At 47.7% G+C, this 20657-nt stretch overlaps 1 protein-coding gene across 4 annotated transcripts in view; it reads left to right on the top strand.

The window, feature by feature from the left end:
• Positions 1 to 18742: 18742 nt before the first annotated feature.
• HCK (HCK proto-oncogene, Src family tyrosine kinase) overlaps positions 18743 to 20657 on the top strand; it is a 49114-nt gene continuing 47199 nt past the window's right edge. For all 4 annotated transcript variants that reach the window (XM_008995561.5, XM_035298138.3, XM_035298139.3 and 1 more), the window contains exon 1: positions 18743 to 18980. The gene's annotated coding sequence lies outside the window, so the exon portion shown is untranslated. The remainder of the gene's footprint in view (positions 18981 to 20657) is intronic.

Here is a 20657-nt window from a genome sequence, read left to right as displayed (position 1 = left end):
TTTCAGTAGAGATGGGGTTTCACCGTGTTGGCCAGGATGGTCTTGAACTCCTGATCTCGGGTGATCCATCCTCCTCGGTCACCCAAAGTGCTGGGATTACAGGCATGAGCCATCATCCCTGGCCAATACTTTGCATTTCTAACAAGTACCCAGGTGGTGCTGATGGTCCACAGACCTCTCTGAGAATGACTGATCTGTGATAACTTCCACTGAGCAAATTCATTCGATTGAGCCATTCCTTAATTTTGAGGTTGTTGATTTTATTTATTTTCATTTTATGAATGAAGGAACTGGAGCTCAAGAGGTGAAGTGAATACCCCAAGGTCACACAGTGAGCTGGGCTTTGGACTCATGTCTGGCTCACCCAGAGCTCATACCCCTAGCCTCTCTACTGTCCCGTCTCTGAGACTTTGGGATGTAGTGGCCATAGCCTGAGGCCACAGGGAACCTTAGTAAGTTCCTGAGTGAGGCAGATGGAGAGAGAGAAGTTGTTTGGGTAGGGATGGGGCCAAAGATATAGGAGTCCCCTTAAAGGCCTTGGGGCTTTGCAAGAAAAGCTCAGAAACTGCCCAAAGTCCTAGCCAGAGCACAGTGACAGGGGAGCTGAGAGGCACTGGGACAAGCGGTTCTTACCCCACAGCTCCGGGGATGGGGCAACTTCCCTCACACCCCAAGGAAGTCCCCACCCACCCCGGAACTACCTTCTTACAAAAACTGCGTAACCCCTTTGTTCCTGGGGTCTAACGGGCACGGGCTGGGGCAGCCCCGACACTAAGCATGGAGACTCTGACCACACTTCCTCATGTAGCATCCAGAGACCATTACAAGAATTGCTTCCCTTCTTGGTTCAGTTCCTGACATCACAAGAGGGGAAAACCCCCCTAGGGCTGGGCTAGCTGGTTCCCAAGGACTTCCAGGGGTAGTGCAAGTATGGAACTTCCCCACCAGCTGGATCCCCTGGGGATGGTCTTGGCCCAAAGGCAAGTGGTAAAATTGTCTCCAGCTGCCCCTAGATGGATGTCTCTCCCAGGGTGGGGCCCTGAAACTTCCTACCCCCTCGAAACTTCCGCTGGCAACTGCCAGAAGTCCTTCCCAACCATGTGCCAGGGAGAAGAAATCCTGGGGCCATTGTCATTCAGCTGCCAAGCATTTAGAGGGCACTCACCCTGTGCCAGGCATTGCACAAGACACTAGAGAGAGATAAGGCACAGTCTGCCCACTGAGGGGCACACTGATGGGGAAGACAGGTCCCCAGATAATCAGAGCACAAAGTTCTCAATTGTAAAGTCAACAAGTGAGACGCCAGCTCTTTCTGGGGAAGCTGGAAAAGGCTTCACAGGGGAGGTGACCCATGAGTGAGAGCTTGAAGGACAAGGTTTTTGGCAAGTGGACAATAGAAAGGAGAGCCCTCCAGATGGGGACCCAGCATGAGCAAAGGCAGGCGAGCTTGAAGGAACATGGTGCGCTCCAGGACTGGTAACTGGTTAGCAGTGGCGAAGCACTTAGCCTCCCTGGACAGAGAGTCAGAGGGTTTTGAATCTGAACGCTGCCATCTGCTTGTTGGATGACCTTGGGAAAGCCCCTAAAATGTCTCTGGGTCTTGGTTTCCTCATCCGTCAAGTGGGGTTGATAATAGGCTCACCCTCGTAGACCCCATAGATTGTTATGAGTCTTAAAGAATATATTTCACGTGAAAGTATTCGGAGAAAGTGCTCGAAAAGTGACCAGTACGATTGCTGGAGGAACATGGAGCGTGAGGTGGGAGAGAAGGTGGGTGGGCAGCAGTGGCAGGAGAGGAAACCAGGGAAGTGGGTGGATTAGAAGCCCCTGAAGGGCAGGCTAGGAGGTGTAGGCAATGGAGGCGATCTCATGTTTGTTGCTGTCTGAGTCACCTGGGCTGGAGTGCAGAGGCACCATCATAGCTCCCTGCAGCCTCCAACTCCTCAGCTCAAGCCATTCTCCCACGACTGTAATCCCAGCACTTTGGGAGGCCAAGGTGGGCGGATCACGAGGTCAAGACCAGCCTGACCAACGTAGTGAAAAGCCCGTCTCTACTAAAAATACAAAAATTAGCCAAGCATGGTGGCGTGTGCCTGTAATCCCAGCTCCTCAGGAGGCTGAGGCAGGAGAATCGCTTGAAGCTGGGAGACGGAGGTTGCAGTGAGCCAAGATCATGCCATTGTACTCCAGCCTGGGCAACAGAGTGAGACTCTGTCTCAAGAAAGAAAGAAAGAAGGAAAGAAGGAAGGAAGGAAGGGAGGGAGGAAGGGAGGGAAGAAGGGAAGGGAAGGGGAGGGGAGGGGAGGGAAGGGGAGGGGAGGGGAGGGGAGGGGAGGGGAGGGGAGGGGAGGGGAGGGAAGGGAAGGGAAGGGAAGGGAAGGGAAGGGAAGGGAAGGGAAGGGAAGGGAAGAGGTAAGGAGGGTGGAAGGGAGGGAAGAAGGGAAGGGAAAGGGAGGGGAGGGGAGGGGGGAGGGAGGGAGAGGAGGGCAGGGGAGGGGAGGGGGGGAGAGGAGGGGAGAAGGGGAGGGAAGGGGAGGGGAGGGGAGGGTTGAGGGAGGGAGAGGAGGGCAGGGGAGGGGAAGGGGAGGGGGGAGAGGAGGGGAGAAGGGGAGGGGAGGGGAGGGAGGAGGTAGGGAGGGAGGAAGGAAGGAAGGAAATGAAGGAAGGGAGGGAGGAAGGGAGGGAAGAAGGAAAGGGGGGAGGGGAGGGGAGGGGTGAGGGAGGGAGAGGAGGGCAGGGGAGGGGAGGGGGAGGGGGGAGAGGAGGGGAGAAGGGGAGGGGAGGGGAGGGAAGGGAAGGGAGGAGGTAGGGAGGGAGGAAGGAAGGAAGGAAATGAAGGAAGGGAGGGAGGAAGGGAGGGAAGAAGGAAAGGGGAGGGGAGGGGAGGGGGAGGGGGACAGGAGGGGGAGGGGAGAGGAGGGGAGGGAAGGGGAGGGAAGGGAAGGGAAGGGGTAGGGAGGGAGGAAGGAAGGAAGGAAGGAAGGAAGGAAGGAAGGAAGGAAGGAAGGAAGGAAGGAAGGAAGGAAGGAAGGAAGGAATTAGTTCCTAGGAGCTTCCAGATGCAGTAACCACCCTATCAGGCCTACATGGCCAGAAATTGATGACCCTCTTGGTGGGTCCTCCCACTTGACTTGTTTATCCTCAGGTATTTCAGGGTGGGGGGCAGAGGGATCTTAAAGCCAGGCCACCCTGTCTGCCCACTTCCTGCACTAGAGGTCTCTTGTGGCAGCATCTTCCATCCATCACAAGAGCTGACATCCACCTCCTTGTCCTCCCACTCCCAGGGCCCCCTGTCTGGCTTCTAACCTCACCTTTAAGAGCCCTGCACAGTCTTCCTGATGCCTCAGCCACTGCACAGCCCTGCAGCAATGTGCAGAAAATGATGCGACCTGCAGAAACTTCTCATCTGTATCTAAAAGCAGCCTGTTCTCAAAAAAACATTTTTGAAGCCTATCGTGGAGACAAAGAGGTGGTGCATTTGATGTGTAAAGACCTCCAAGTAAATAAGACCAACAGCCTAATAGAAAAACAGGCAAATTATTTATACAGACAGTTCACAGAAAATACAAACGACTCTAAAAGGTATGAAAAGATGTTCAGCCTCACTCATAATAACATAATGCAGATTAACATGCCACCGAGCAACCATTTTTCAATTAAGGGATTGGCAAAATGTGGAAAGTGTGATCACTCACCATGTGGGTGTAGGTGTCAGGAAACAGGCACTCTTACAAGTTCCCGGTGGAAGAGCGAGTTGGTATAAACCCCACTGAGCAATATCTACCAGGATTTCAGATGCATGAGCCCTTTGATGCAACAATTCCACTGCCAAGAATTTCTCCGACATTTATACCCACGTGAGTGGAAACGAAAGTGCAAGGAAAATCACTGCTGCTTTGTCTCTAATAAGAGTTTGGAAATAAACCAAACGTTCAGTGATCGGGCTCTGGTTAAATGAACTGTGGCTCTTGCAGACAATAGAATACCATGCAGCCATAAATAAGAACAAGGTTGCCCTGTGCACTGATGCAGAATTATTTCCGAGATAGAGTAAGTGGGGGGGGGAGGCAAAATACAGAAGAATGCATTTTGAATAGTGCTGTTTTTTGTTTAAGAAGGTGGGAAATGTCTTATAGTGTAGAATAGTTTTGGAAGGTCCACAAAACAAGTTATGGTTGTATCTCTGAGCTGGAGGGGTGTGGCTGCAGAATGAGGAGGGAAGGAGACTTTCTCTACATGATGTGTCTTAAATGTTACGTCATGAATATGAATTACAGCAAAGCAAATTTTTCAAAAACCACTATTCCAGTATCGTGGTATTTACTGAACTCTATAGACACCAGCTGTTTCCATATCTGTCTGACCTCTCCAGCCCCACCCGTACTCCCAACACACACACACACATACATACACATACATACATACACATACACACATATACACACACACGTACACACACATACATACATACACACACACATACACACACGTACACACATACACACACATACATACACACATGCACACACATATACATGCATACACACACATACACATACACACATACACATACACGTACACACATGCATACACACATACACACACGTACACACATACACACATACATACACACATGCACATACATATACATACACACATGCACATACACACATGCATACACATACACACATGCATACACATACACACATACACACATACACATACACGTACACACATGCATACACACATACATACACACACACACACACACACACACACACAGATCGATCTTGGAAGGGGAGGCTGGTTCTGACTCATTCCTACACTCCCTGGAGCTCAGCACAGCACCCAGCTGAGAGCCTCCTGCCAACAGCCATGTGAGTGAACTATCTTGGAAACAGATAATTTCCAAGCCCCAGTCCAGCCTTCTGATGACGTCTCACCAAGCTGACATGTTGACTTCAGCCTCATAAGAGATCTCAAGCCAAAACCACTAAGCTAAGCTACTTCCACATTTCTGACCTACAGAAACTGTGAGATAATAAATGGTGGCCAGGTGCAGCGGCTCACACTTGTAATCTCAGCAATTTGGGAGGCTAAGGTGGGAGAAATGCCTCAGGCCAGGAGTTCGAGATCAGCCCGGGCAACATACTAAGACCCTGTTTCTATTTTTTAAATAGTTGTAATTTTTAAAGTCTCAGTCCCGCTCCTTCTGTATGTTTATACAATTTTAAGTTGCTGAATTTTGGGTCATCTGTTACATGGTGGTATATAACTAATGCAATCAGCACAGGTTTATTTTGTTGTTGTTGTTTTGTTTTTGTTGTTGTTTTGTTTTGAGATCACCTTGTGCTGTCGTCTAGGCTGGAGTGCAGTGGGGTGAACACAGCCCACTGTTACCTCAGCCTCCTGGGCTCATGCAATCCTCCTGCCTCAGCCTCCCATGTAGCTGGAACAATAGGCATGCACCACCATGCCTGGATAATTTTTTTTTTTTTTGGTACATATGGGATCTCACTTTGTTGTGTAGGCTCGCCTCAAACTCCTGGGCTCAAGCAATCCTTCCACCTCAGACTCCCAAAGTACTAGTATTACAGGTGAGAGCCACCCTGCCCAGCCACAATCAACAAGTCTTTATTAAGCATTTGATGTGTACCAATTCCATGGGGATTGCAAAAGAAAAAGACGTGGTCCTGTCCTTAGGTGAGAAGCCGCCTGCACATTCATTCCTAGACTCAGTCCTTCCTTCAACCAACATTATTGAACTCTCTGCTGAGTGTTGGCCCATAGGATGTCAGCAATTAAAATATACCATAGAGGCCTATGGTCCCAGCTACTTGGGAGGCTGAGGTGGGAGGATCACCTGAAACCAGGAATTCAAGGCCGGCCTGGGCAACATAGTGAGACCTGGTCATCAAAAAAAATAAGTGTGTTTATATTATATAGTGGGTCAAGAGGGAACTTTCCAGAGTGATAAAAAGGTATCTCTTAATGGGGTTTAAGTTACACAGATATATATGCTTATGCGTTTGTAAAAACTTAGCAAAAGAACACTTAATCTTTTGCCCTTTGCCTATAAATTTACATTAAAAGAAAACTACTGTAAACAAATATTGAAATTGAATTCGTCAATAATATGTGTGCTGAAGTAATTTTTTAAATGCATTTTAAAAGATGAATTGATGGACAGATAGATGGACAAACATGGTTAAAGCAAATAAACCGTGAATAGTAGAATGTAGGTGGTGAGAGTATGCACTTCGTTGTAAGTCCTTCGAATTTGCTGTCTATTTGGACATTTTCATGATAAATGTCCAGAAGAGGGAAACCTTGATAACCATATACACCAGTTCCCTCATTTATTATCATTATTTTAATTCCATAAATAAAAACAAATGCATTCTAGTTAAAAGAGAAAAAAACAGGGAGGGGAACATCACACACTGGGACCTGTTGGGGGTTGGGGGGCAAGGGGAGAGCATTAGGACAAACACCTAATGCATGTGGGACTTAAACCTAGACCACGGTTGACAGGTGCAGCAAACCACCATGGCGCATGTATACCTATGTAACAAACCTGCACGTTCTGCACACGTGTCCCAGAAATTAAAGTTAAAAAAACAAAAAGACCAGTCAGGCACAGTGGCTCACACCTGGAATCCCAGCACTTTGGGAGGCTGAGGCAGGTGGATCATGAGGTCAGGAGTCCAAGACCAGCCTGGCCAACATGGTGAAACCCCATCTCTACTAAAAAATACAAAAATTAGCAGAGCGTGGTGGCAGGTGCCTGTGATCCCAGCTGCTTGGGTGGCTGAGGCAGGAGAATTACTTGAACCCAGGAGGCAGAGGTTGTAGTGAGCCAAGATCACGCCACCGCACTCCAGCCAGGGTGACAGAGCGAGACTCCTGAAAACAAAAACAAAAAACATAGAAAAAGACCCCCCACCACCAGCAACATCAGTGTTCCCTTCCTCTTCAGTGACAACCTGTTTCGTGTTGACTGTTTAGCTTCCAGACTTTTCTCTATGCATTTACATACATGTATAGGAAAACACAAAACCATGTTATTATTTTTAAAAGGAACGTACTCTCTCTGTGATTCTGAAAGAATGTCTTGGGGATCTCTCCATGTGAATTCATGCACATCACCCCAGTTTCAAATTGCTGAGTAAGGATGTACCTTCCTCTTTGAGATACAGGCTCAGAGAATAGAGAACCTTTGACAGGCACACATGGAAAGTTAGAAAGCTGAGACTCCAACCCATTCTCCTAGTCCCAGGCCTGGGCACACCCTGTCGAATATGTCCACCACTGAATGAGGGGCAGGGCCACACCCAGGTCCTTTTTTTCTTTTCCTGGCAGAATGCAGTAGGCAGGTCCAGCCCCGACCCTGGGAGAAGAGCAGCCTGGGCTTGGGTGCACCCGGACCCAGGAGGAAGTCCGAAATGCGCTTCCTCTTTTCTTAGCCTCCAGAGACACTGGGGGAAGAGGAGAGGAGTGTTGTGAAACTGAACAGTCCCCCAACGCCCCTGGGGGGACCCATCAGCTGGGGGTGGCCATGCAGCTGGGGGCAGATAAACAATTTCATGGAGTCCCCCAGCACCACCCCCTGTCCCCACCCAGTCTCACCCTGCCCCTGAGCAGGAGGTCGGTTCCCTCTAGGATGGTACTTGGGGTAGGAAAGCTTGGAAGGCACCCATAGGCCAGCCCTGTGCAGTCTTGCCCGAGTGCCACATGAGTTAGCCCGGAGCCCACCAGTTGCTGCTGCCTCCTCCAGTCTCCTCTTCCAAAGGCAGTCTCTAGTCTCTGCCTGGGGCTTCAGGCGCCGACAACATGGAAGTGTTTGCAGTTCCTCAAACAGGACAGGCTGTTTCCCGCTCAAGCCTTTGTCAGGGTGTCCCTTTGTCTCGAACACCCTTTGCCCTGATCTTCCACTGGCACCCTTTAAACCTCAAGTCATATCACTTTTTCTCTCTTTTTTTTAAGACAGGGTCTCACTCCATTGCCCAGGCTGGAGTGCAGTGGCTCAATCTCAGCTTATTGCAAACTCTGCCTCCCAGGTTCAAGCAATTCTCCTGCCTCAGCCTCCTGTGTAGCTGGGACTACAGGTGCCCACCATCACCCCATCTCTATTTTTAGTAGAGATGGGATTTCGCCATGCTGGCCAGGCTGGTCTCGAACTCTTGACCTCAGGTGATCTGCCCACTTCAGCCTCCCAAAGTGCTGGGATTACAGGGATGAGCCACGCCCAGCCCATTTCACCTTTTTCAAGACGTCCTTGCTGCGGCCCAGGCTGCACTCAGTGTCCTTTCTACTTGGTCCCACAATATCATGGGCATATCTCTCTCCCTCTCGAGCAGCATTTTCCACTCTGTATCTAAGTTATTGGTTAAATGATTGTTCCCATAATTAGATTGAAAGTTGCTTGAGGGCCAAAGCCCTCTTGTCTATTTTTGTGCTCCCAGACCTCAGCAGAAACGCACATGGTAGGCCCTTAAAACATATTAATGGAATTAATCCAAGAATGAAGGGTTTGCATGCCGGCACTGGCACTGTCACTCACTCACTGTTCCTAAACTCTGAGCTTCACTTTTCCTCTGTAAAATGGGCATGTGAATAGTATCTGCATGAAGCTTGCAACATAGCGGAGGAGACAGAGAATCAACAGCAGCTGAGCATGCAAATATGTACCGTAGTGCCCGGTGGTGACAAATTCTCTGGAGAAAAATAAGGCTGAGTGGGAGTTGAAGATTGGAGGATGGAGGAGCTTTCTGAGGGTCCGGGACCTCCTAGGGGCTGTGGGGATTTCTCTAATTTTCATTTACCCCCTTTTGGAAAAGGTCGGGTAGCAGTGAGCTCCTGCCTGGGAGGGTGTAGCTATGAAATAAATGCTGGCTACTTTGCAAATGAAAGGGGAAATCATGATTGTGGCTCTCCCTCCCATCCCTCAACATGTTTTGAATATAAAACAATCAACAGTGGTCCCAAAGAATTTGAAATATAAAATGCAAATGCCCTCCGGAAATAGGAAAATACATTTTTGAAGGACTCAACCTCTGACCCCCTATAAAGCAAAGCTTACATTGTGTTCTAGCTCCTGACCTCCTTCCAGGAGGGAGCCCTTGGTCCCTTCCTGCACTCTGCATCTCTCTATATACTCCTCAACTTCCTGGGCACAATTACTGCATTTTCCATAATGGTAAAAACACAGCTGTCAGAGGCACACTGGAGGCACATGCACGTGTGTTCTTCAAATCCCAACTCCAGCGCTTATTGGCTGTGTGACCTCAGGCAAGTATCTTTACCTCTCTGAGCAAACCGTTTATAGTCATCCCTACTTATAAGACAGAAAATGAGATAATGGAAGTGAGGGCAACCACCTGGTGCAGGAGGTACTCTTATTCCACTATACAGGGGAGGAAACGGGCAGAGAGGACCTCCCAAATTCCCAGCTAGTTAGTGAGACGTGGTCAGTCCAGACTCTATGCCTTTGCTCCCACACTCTTCCACCTCTGGCCCCACAGTCAAGTGCACACCCAGAACACCTTTCTCGACTCTTCATCCCCTAAAAATCCTAGCCAGCGTCAATTCTATCTCATCCACAAAGTCTCTGATACTATTTTCAACTGACGTTATTTTATTTTGAATAGCTAATATATTCAAGTAGTTCAACATTCAAGAGTACAAAAGATACTATCCAGTTCCCTTCCCTGGAAGAAGCTGCAGGGGCTGTTTGCCATGTGTGCCCTTCTGGACTTGGTCCAGGCATATGCCAGCATGTTTGTTCTGTTGTTCTGCACAAATAGTGAGATACAATAGAAGCTGTCCGACCGACGCCTCCATTTTTTCCCCCCTATTTACAGCTATATTTTTGCATTGTTCTCTACTGATACATAAGGGGCTTCCTCCTTCTTTTGTAAAAAGTGTTTTTATTGCATTATGAATTTACATACTACATAATTCACCTGTTGAAGTTTTACAATGCAATGGTTTCTAGTATATTCAAAGTTTGTGCAACCATCACCACCATCAATTTTCGAACATTTTCATTACCCACCCACTAAAAACACGCCACACCTGTTAGCAGTCACCTCTCGTTTCTCCTCAACCCCCAGCCCAACGCAACCAGTAATCTCCTTTCTTTTTCTTTTTCTTTTTTTTTTAAGTAGAGATGTTGGGGGCGGGATCTCAGTACGATGCCCAGGCTGTTCTTAAATTCCTGGGCTCAAGTGATCCTCCATCTCAGCCTCCAGAGTGGCTGGGACTACAGGCATGTGTCACCGTGCCCAACCTCTTTTCTCTCTCTCTTTCTTTTTGAGATGGGATCTTGCTCTGTTGCCCAGGCTAGAGTACAGTGGCATGATCTCAGCTCACTGTAACCTCTGCCTCCTGGGTTCAAGTGATGCTTCTGCTTCAGCCTCCTGAGTAGCTAGGACTAGAGGCTAGCACCACTACGCCCAGCTAATTTTTGTATTTTCAGTAGAAAAAATTACTACTAAACAATTACAGGGTTTCACCATATTGGCCAGGCTGGTCTCAAACTCCTGACCTCATGATCCATCCACCTTGGCATCCCAAAGTGCTGGGATTACAGGTATGAGCCACTGCGCCCAGCTCCTCCTTTCTGTTTCTATGGATTTGCCTGTTCTGGACATTTCATATAAATTGGATTTTATAATGTGGTATTTTGTGATCAGCTTCTTTCATTTAGCATAAGGTTTTCAAGGTCCACCATATCATAGCCTGTATCTGTACTTCATACCTCCTTATTGCCAAATATTTCATTATTTGGATATGCCACATTTATCCATGGATGGACACTGAAGTTGTTTCCACCTTTTGGCTGTTATGAATAAGGCTGCTATGAAGATCTTGTGTGCAGATCTTTGTAGACATGTTTTCAATTTTCTTGGATATATACGTGGGCGTGGGATTGCTGGGTCATATGGTGATTCTATGTTTAACTTTTTGAGGAACTGCCAGGCTGTTTCCCAAAGCAGCTGCTCCTTTTACATTTCCACCATCATTGTATGAGGTGGAATCTCTCCATATTCTCACCAACAGTTGTGATTATTCATCTTTTTAAATTACAGCCATTCTAATGGATGTGAAGTGGAATCTCATTGTGGGGTTGATTTGCATTTTTCTCATAACTAATGATATCAAGCACCTTTTCTTGTGCTTATTGGCCATTCGTATAGCTTCTTTGGATAAATATCTATTCAGATCTCTCGCCCACTTTTAAATTACGTTTTCCTTTTAATTATTGAGCCATCCTATTTATATATTCAGGACCCCAGTCCCTTTCCAGGTCGGTGATTTGCGAATATTTCCTCTCGTTCTGTGGGTCGTCTTTTCACTTTCACGGTAGTACCACTTGCAGCACAAGTTCTTAATTTCAATGAAGTCCAATTTATCTATTGTTTCTTTTGTCGCTTGTGTCACCTCTGAGAAGAATTTGCCCAGCCCAAGGTCATGAAGATTTACTTCTATGTTTTTTTCTAAGAGTTTTACAGCCTGGGCAACATGGCGAAACCCCATCTTTACCAAAAATACAAAAAATTAGCCAGTGTGGTGGTGTGTGCCTGTGATTCCAACTGCTCAGGAGGCTGAGGTTGGAGGATCGCTTGAGCCTGGAAGGTGGAAGGTTGTAGTGGCCAAGATCGTGCCACTGCCCTCCAACCTGGGTGACAAAGTAAAACCCCATCTCAAAAAAAAAAAAAAAAGAGTTTTATGGTTTTGGTTCATACACCTAGATCTATGATTCAGTTTGGGATCCAACTTCATTCTTTTGCACACGAATATTGAGTTGGTCCAGCACCATTTGATGAAAATACTATTTTTTCCACTATTGAATTGTTTTGGCACTCTTGTTGAAAATCAATTGGCCATAAATGTGAGGGTTCATTTCTCAAGTCTCAGTTCTGTCCCATTGACCTATATTTCTATTCTTATGCCAATACCACACTGTCTTGATTACTGTAGCTTTGTAGTAAGTTTTGGAAATCAGGAAATGTGAGTTCTCCAATTTTCTTGTTCTTTTCAAGATTATTTTGGCTGTTCTAGGTTTCTTGCATTCCATATGAATTTTGGGACCACCTGGTTTATTTCTGCCAAAAAAAAAATGGCAACTGGGGTTCTGACAGGGATTGTGTTGATCAATTCGGGGAGTATTACCATCTTAACAATACTAAGTTTTCCAGTCCATGAACATGAGATGTCTTTCCCAACCCATAGCATGATTCTATTTAGGTCTTAAGTTTCTTTCAAGAATGTTTTCTTGCTTTCAAAGTATATTGTACTCCTTTTATTAAATTTATTCCTAAGTATTTTATTCTTTTGGTGATATTATAAATGAAATTGTTTTCTTAATTTCTTGTTCAGATTGTTTATTACTAGTGTACAGAGATACAATTGTGGTTTTGTTTGTTTTATTTGTTTATATGGAGTTTTGCTCTTGTCGCCCAGGCTGGAATGTAATGGTGCAATCTCAGCTCACTGCAAACTCCACCTCCCAGGTTAAAGCGATTCTCCTGCCTCAGCCTCCCGAGTAGCTGTGATTACGGGCATGCACCACCAAACCGGGCTAATTTTGTATTTTTAGAGATGGGGTTTCTCCATGTTGGTCAGGCTGATCTCAAACTCTCGACCTCACATGATCTGCCTGCCTCAGCCTCCCAAAGTGTTGGGATTATAGGCATGAGCCACCGCGCCAGACTTGCCCTCCCTAGTTTTCTTATAACCCATATCACTCCGAAACACGGAATGAATTTTCAGTATCTGTTTATTATCCATCTTCCCCTCCAGAATGTAAAATCTAAGCAAGCAGGAAGGAATTAATTTTGTCTATCACTGTATCCTCAGCATCAAAAACAGCACGTGGCACATAGTAGGTGCTCCATAAGTGTTTGTTGAGTGAATGAATGATCATGCCACTCCCCTGTTTATAACCATCCAATGGCTTCCCAAGGATGGTAGAATAAAACCTATGCTCCTCACAGAGGCCTACAAGGTCCCGAGTGGCCTGGCCAATTTTAAGGACCTCACCTTGGACCTCCCTCCTCTGCTAGACACAATGGGGTTCTTCAGACACACAAACACCTACCTTCTTTGAGGCCTTTGCATATTGTATTAGTTACCAACAGTGTTTAACAAACCACCCCGGAAGTTTAAAGGCTTAAGACAATAAGAATTTATTGGCTGAGCACAGTGGCTTATGCCTATAATCCCAGCACTTTGGGAGGCTGAGGCAGGTGGATCCCCTGAAGTCAGTTCAAGACCAGCCTGGCCAACACAATGAAACCCCGTCTCTACTAAAATACAAAAAATAGCCAGGCATGGTGGCTTGTGCCTGTAATCTCAGCTCCTTGGGCGGCTGAGGCAGGAAAATCATTTGAACCTGGGAGGTGGAGGTTGCAGTGAGCCCAGATCACGCCACCGCTTTCCAGCCTGGGTGACAAGAGCAAAACTCCATATAAACAACAACAACAACAAAAAAGATGTTGCCTGCTCTGGGGAGCCTTCCCTACCTTCCCCTGTTAACCCCCTGTACAGAGCCCCACCCCCTGATAGGGCTTGTTCCAATTCTAACCTGCCCTTATTGGTACGACCGTCTGTCGAATGCCCTCCAGTAAGTGGAAAACTGCAGGGATTTCAGCTGCCTCATTTTCTGTTGTGTTCCCTAACACTCAACTCAAGACTCATCATCCAGTATGTGCCCGTTATTATGTTTGTTGACCAAGTGAATCAGAGACATTGAATGGCTTGCTCAAGGCTACACATCTAGAAATGGAAGGAGCCCTGGAATCTGGGTCCAGTTACTCCTGATCCAGAATTGGCCTCCTGCCCCAGGACACACTGGGTTCTCCAGACTTTAGTCACCAGCAAAGTCCACCCTCATTCCAGAGTTCCTTTTATTCCATGTTCAAAAGGGTCCACTACCCACAGGGCAATATCTCCTTTTTAAAGTCATATGCTTTCTTTTATCTTTGGAACAAGGCAGAGTGGAACAAAGGTGATTTTCAAATTATGCTTGAATCAGTGCCTAAACAGCAGTTTGAAATCTTAATGATTGGGCTGCACTAACGAAATTAACAGTCTATATACAGCATACCTAAGCCCTGATATTTTATTCTCAAAATGACCCACTGAGGTAAGTAGTACCATTATTCCCATTTGACAGATGAGGAAACTGAGACTCCAAGGGCTGACAGTCAAGTCGCCTCTTTGTACAACATTACCCAGTTGGTAACGGCAGTATCAGGGTTTGAACACTCTAGTCTGACTCCGACAGAGCATTTAGCACCTTTTTTTTTTTTTTTTTTTTTTTTGAGAAGGTGTTTTGCTTTGTTGCCCAGGCTGGAGTGGGCCAATATTGCAGTGGTACAATCTTGGCTGACTGCACCCTCCATCTCCCAGGTTCGAGCAGTTCTGCCTCAGCCTCCGGAGTAGCTGGGATTACAGGCACCTGCTACCACGCCCAGCTAATTTTTATAATTTTAGTAGAGACAGGGTTTCACCATGTTGGCCAGTTTGGTCTCGAACTCCCAACCTCAGGTGGTCTGCCCACCTCAGCCTCCCAAAGTCCTGGGATTACAGGCATGAGCCACTGTGCCCAGCCCTTAGCACCGCTTTTATGGCCAGCTATAGTCTCCATGACAACAAACTAGTGAATAATTGAGTAGACGAAATGTTTGCCTCCCGCAAAGACTGGGAAGGGGATGTTTTAGGACACAATTTGTAATTGTATAAATGTTATTTGATGCAAATATGAGTTAGATGGGAACTTTTTTTAATTGAAAAGAATGACAATGCCAAATGTTGGCAAGTATGTGGAGCAACTGGAAATCATAACTTACCGGTGGGAATGCAAAATGGTGTCATCACTTTAAAAACCAATTTAGGCCAGGCTGGATGGCTCACACCTGTAATCCCAGCACTTTGGGAGGCTGAGGTCGACAAATGACTTGAGCCCAGGAGTTCGAGACCAGCCTGTGCAACATGGTAAGACTGTATCTCTATAAAAAACAAAAAAAAGTGGCTGGGCATGGTGGTGTACCTGTAATCCCCAGATACTCAGGAGGCTGAGGTGGAAGGATCACGTGAGCTCAGGAAGCACAAGTTAAAATGAGCCGAGATTGTGCCATTGCACTCCAGCCTGGATGACAGAGCAAGACCCTGTCTCAAAAAAAAAAAAAAAAAACCAAAAAAAGGAAAAAAGAAAAAGAAAAACAATTTAGCAATTTATGACAAAGTTAGACATACACTTATATAACTCAGCAATTCCAATCCTAAGTATTTACCCAAGAGAAATAAAAATATGTCTAACACAGGCCGGGCACAGTGGCTCATGCCTGTAATCCCAGCACTTTGGGAGGCTGAGGTGGGTGGATTACCTGAGGTAGGGAGTTCGAGACCCGCCTAATCAACATGGAGAAACCCCATCTCTACTAAAAATGCAAAATTAGCCAGATGTGGTGGCGAATGGCTGTGGTCCAAGCTGCTTGGGAGGCTGAGGCAGAAAAATCACTTGAACCCCAGAGGTGGAGATTGCGGTGAGCCGAGATCACGCCATTGTACTCCAGCCTGGGCAACAAGAGTGAAACTTCATCTAAAAAAAAAAAAATGCTTACACAAAAACTTGTAAGTGAATATAGCTTCAAATTGAAAACAACCCAAATGTCTCTCCACAAATAAATGGATAAACAAATCGTGGTACATCTACCATGGAGGACTACTCAGCTGTAAAAATGAACAAACTCCTAGAACGTGCAACAACATGGAAAATCTGAAAAGCAATGTGTGAACAAAAGAAGACAAACACAAAAGAAACATACTGTATGACTGCATTTATGAGAAATTCTAGAAAAGACAAAGCTAACGTATTATGGCCGAAAGCCAATGGGTAGTTACCTAAGGCTACTTAAGTTTGGGAGGAGTTGACTGCAGTAGGACTTAAGGGAACTTTTTGGGGTGATAGAAATGTTCTATATCTTGATTGGGGTTGTGGTTATACCAGTATATATATTTGCCAAAACTCATCAAGCTGAATATTTATGATGGTAGATTTTATTCATGAAATGATGCCACCATCAAGTTGACAGAAGCTCTGGGAACATGCACGAGGATTTTAATTGCAGTGTTAATGTAAGGGCAAAACATTTGGGAAACTGTCCGTGGACAGGAGCGTGTTTCAGCTCTCTGTGGTTCTTTACTATCAGAATGGCAAACTTTTGGAAGGAGATGTAGCTGATGCTAATGTGACCCTCTAATGTGCCCTGGGCCTTTAGTAAGAGCTGAACTTCTCTTCTTGGAGACCCTCTGGTGGCTGAAGCATAATGGTGGAGGCCAAAGTGCTGGAGGATCAGTACCCCTGAAGTACCCCTCATCCGGTGTCCGACAGGAGTTGGTGTGTAAGTGCCCCAGCTCCCTCTCCTGAAGTAACTCTGAAGTGGGTATGTCTCCAAAGATCCACTGCAGAATTGCACTCCATTACCCACAATGGTAACTGGCTTCGTAATTCTCATTTTAACTCGCTTTCCTCCCTTCCCTGTCTCATCCGCCTCCTCCCCTACCAGTGCCTTCTGCATCTCCTAAATAAACTATTTCACTTGAATCCATGTCCAGGGGCTGCTTCTGGCGAACTCAAATTAAGACCAGTGGATAATACCAAGGGTTGGTAAAGATAAGCGGAAATGATGGGAGAGAGAGTGGGGACAACGGTTATTCTGCAAGCATCTGTCATTCTTGGCAAAGCAAGTCCTTACAAAATTCTATTGTAGGACCATTGGGGATGTGTTCGAGGATGCCCACCGTGGCTCTATTTACAGTAGTGGGAAATTGTGTGCCATCTAGGTGTCCACAACTAGGAGGATGGATAAAGAAAATGTGAAGGATGTAAACAGTGACTACATGTTTGGCTGCTACCTTTGGCAACATGGCTGGATATTAACAACAGTGATGGGGTGGCAGGAGGGAATGTACAAAAATGAATAACATTAAACATACATTCAAAACATTATCTGTTTTTATAGAAAGCACATATAGGCTGGGTGCAATGGCTCGTACCTGTAATCCCAGCACTTTGAGAGGCCAAGGCAGTAGGTTCACTTGAGCCCAGGAGTTCAAGACTAGCCTGGGCAATATAGTAAGACTCCATCTCTATTTTTTTTTAAGTTATCTATGCCATAACACACTGAACACATCTCATCCTGTCTGATCTTAGAAGCTAAGCAGGATCAGGCCTGGTTAGTATTTGGATGGGAGACCCCTTTAAAATACTGAGCACTGTAGGCTAAAGAGGAGGGGGAAAGACCCATACAGGTATGTATACAAAAAACATGAGTAAGGTGGTTGTCTTTCTCATTCATAGTTCTTCCCCCCTTCCCCACCAGGAGACACTTTACAAATGTCTGGAGACATCTTGTTGTCATAACTAGGGAGGAGGATGCTATAGGCAACTGGCGGGTAGAGTCCAGGAATGCTGTTCAACATCCTGTCATTCACAGGACAGGCCCCGTGGCCCAAATGTCAATAGTGCCAAGAAGCCCTGCATTCCCCAGCCCCCAGCACAACATTGCTGAATGAATTATGAATGAATGAATAAATGAACGAATGAAGAAATGACGGTGGCCCTGATCAGCTGGTAGCAACTGGAATAGAGAGATGCAGTCGGATTCCTGTACATTTTGGAGGTGCGTTAGACAGAATTTAGGGTGATAGCCCCCGTCTTTTCCAGGAGAGGGTGCGTTTTGTCATTGCTTGGGGCTGGGCACAATTTCATCCATTTAGGGCCCCAGTCACCCTCCAGCCGGACTCCTCACTTCCCCGACCACCTCCCCCAGCTTGGGAGTCCTCTGAGCTGCCCAGAAGCCAGGGTGGTTCCTTCAAGAAAGGAACTTTGCATGGAGTCTGAATGGAGTAGGCCTGAGGAAGGGAAACCACTGACCACAGACGGGCCTAGAAGGCTCGGGCAGCGGCGTTGGGGAGGGCCAGGCCAGAAGGCAGGGGTTGGAGTGGTGGAAGAAAGGGATCATGATTATTTCCGGGGTAGGGTAAGACCTTTCCAGGGTGGGGCTGGAAGACTGTGGCAGGAATCCTTTGGTAGGATCTGGACGTCAGGGTTGGAATCTTTGGACCGGCAGGATAGACCCCTGGGCATTCAGACTCTCAGGCGGAGGGAGGTTGGGGTCGTGCAGGAGCAGGAGCCCTGGGGTTAGTGTTTTAAATCTTTAAGGCACGGTTAGAATCCATTGAAGAGAGAGTTCGAATCCTTTCGTTGGGCGGATTAGAATCTTTGGAGGGAAGTTTAAAATCCTTTGGCGGGCGGGGTTCGGATCTTAGGAGCATGCGAGCAGGTGTTGGGGTTTTTAGACAGGAGGATTCGAATCCCTGGGGGCGGGATTTGGATCCGTTGGAGACCGGGGTAGGACGCTGGGCAGTGGGATTACCTGCCTTGGGGGAGGTGTGAGGGAGAGTGGAGCGGGGAGGGGGCGTTAGCATCCTTGGTGGACGCGTTAGAAGCCTCCGATGGTTGGTGTTAATTTTATTTTATATTTTTCCTTGGTGGCAGGTTTGGGATCCTGCTTGCAGGAGGCGGAGGTTATGACCCTAGAGGAGAGGGTTAGGATCCCGGGTTGGCTTCTGAGTCTTCGGGGCGGCGTTAGGACACGCGGGGCGGGGTTAGCATAGCTCAGGGCGCGGCCAAGGCGCCCAGATGGCCTGCGGGCGCCACCGCGTCCCCGGTACCAGCCCGGGAGCACATCAGAGGCTTAGAGGCGAGTGGGAGGGGACCTAGACGGTGCAGGGCGAGAAAAGCCCGCGGGGGCACCAAAGCCCCTTGGAGCGCCGCCCCCCACCTCTAGTTCTAGAAAGTCAGTTTCCAGGCACTGACACCCAGGAACCCCGGGGACTGCCGAGCTGGGGGGGCGTTCGAGCTGCGAGGATCCGGGCTGCCCGCGAGAGGGGGAGCGGGCGCCCAGGTAAGTGCCACGCACAAGGGACCGGGGACACCCGGCCCTCGAGGGGTCCCAGCCGGCGGAGGGAGCCTAGGGTCCCGAACAGGGCTGGATGTGAGTGCTGCTGGGGGGCAGCAAGGGGAGACGGGGGCGTCGGGGGAGCCGCGGGTAGCCTGTGGCGTGAAGGGTCGACAGCAAGTGGAGGGTGCCCAGGTGAGGGGCGGCACTGCTGCGGACTGCTGGATGCCCGGGGGAGGGGACGCTCTGGCCGGTGCAGTGACTTTATCCACCACTTCTCTGTGTCGTCCAGGTTCCCCTTCTGAGGGGGGGAAAAAAAAATATATATATATATATATATATATATATATATATATATATATATATACATATTTATTTAAAAAAATAAAAAATTTTAAAAAACAAGAAGGAAGGGATGGGGTTTCACAGGGCCTGGGAGGGGAAGGCCCTTACGGTTCCCGGCGGGGGCCGGGTCACGCAGGGTTGGCAGCCAGCTTGGGGAAGGGGGCAGCTGGGCGGAGGCGTGACGTGCGAGCCACACCCAGGCCGGCTGCAGCTGGTCGGCTCTCTGCCCCTCCTCCCACAGCATGTCCAGGTCAAACCCCCAAACCTCCTGGCCAAAGCTGTCACTTTCCTCCTTGTTGGAGGAGTCATTCTCCCGCTCCGAATTCGTTTCCTCATCTGTAAAACGGGGCTATGAAGTCTTTCTTGCAAGGCTGCAAGAAACTGGAGTATGCGAGAGGTGGGGCGTGTGAGAGACAGGCTAGTGGTCAGGGGAGGCGGATTCTAGGCGCAAGCTGCCCGTCGGGCCTGGGGTGGAGGATTTGACCTTTGCCTCCGTTTTCACTACTGCAGGATGGGGAGAGTAATAGCACCTCCTTCACAGGGTTGTTTAGAGGATTAATTGGGTACTGAAGACCCCGGGCCGGGTGACCCATGTCTGCAACCCCAGCCTTTTGGGACTCTGAGGCAGATAGAGCTCCTCAGGTCAGGAGTTTGAGACCAGCCTGACCAACATGGTGAAATCCCGCCTCTACTAAAAGTATAAAAATTAGCCAGGCATGGTGGCGGGCAGCTGTAATCCCAACTACTCGGGAAGCTGAGGCATGAGAATCACTTGAACCTGGGAGGCAGAGGTTGCAGTGAGCCAAGATTGCACCATTGCACTCCACCCTGGGCAACAGAGAGAGATTATTTTAAAAAATAAAAGGTACTGGGCCGGGCGCGGTGGCTCATGCCTGTAGTCCCAGCACTTTGGGAGGCCGAAGCGGATGGATCATGAGGTCAAGAGATCGAGACCATCCTGGTCAACGTGGTGAAACCCCGTCTCTATTTAAAAATACAAAAAGTTAGCTGGGCATGGTGGTGCGTGCCTTATAATCCAAGCTACTCAGGAGGCTGAGGCAGGAGAATCGCTATCACTTAAACTAGGGAGTTGGAGTTTGCAGGGAGCCCAGATCCCACCACTGCATTCCAGCCTGGCAACAGAGGGAGACTGTCTCCAAAATAATAATAATAATAATTTACTAAAAGTAACAGAAAATATTGAAGTCTCCCCACTTCGTATGGCTCTCAGTCCTGTTTCCCTCCCTCCCTAGGGGTAACTGCTGTCATGAATTACAGTCCTTCCAGGTTGTGCTTTTAAAAGTGTATTGTGTAGGCCAGGCACAGTGGCTCATGCCT

This window comes from Callithrix jacchus, chromosome 5 (assembly GCF_049354715.1).
Source record: "Callithrix jacchus isolate 240 chromosome 5, calJac240_pri, whole genome shotgun sequence".
NCBI lineage: Eukaryota > Metazoa > Chordata > Mammalia > Primates > Cebidae > Callithrix > Callithrix jacchus.
This window is presented reverse-complemented; position numbering and strand designations above follow the sequence as displayed.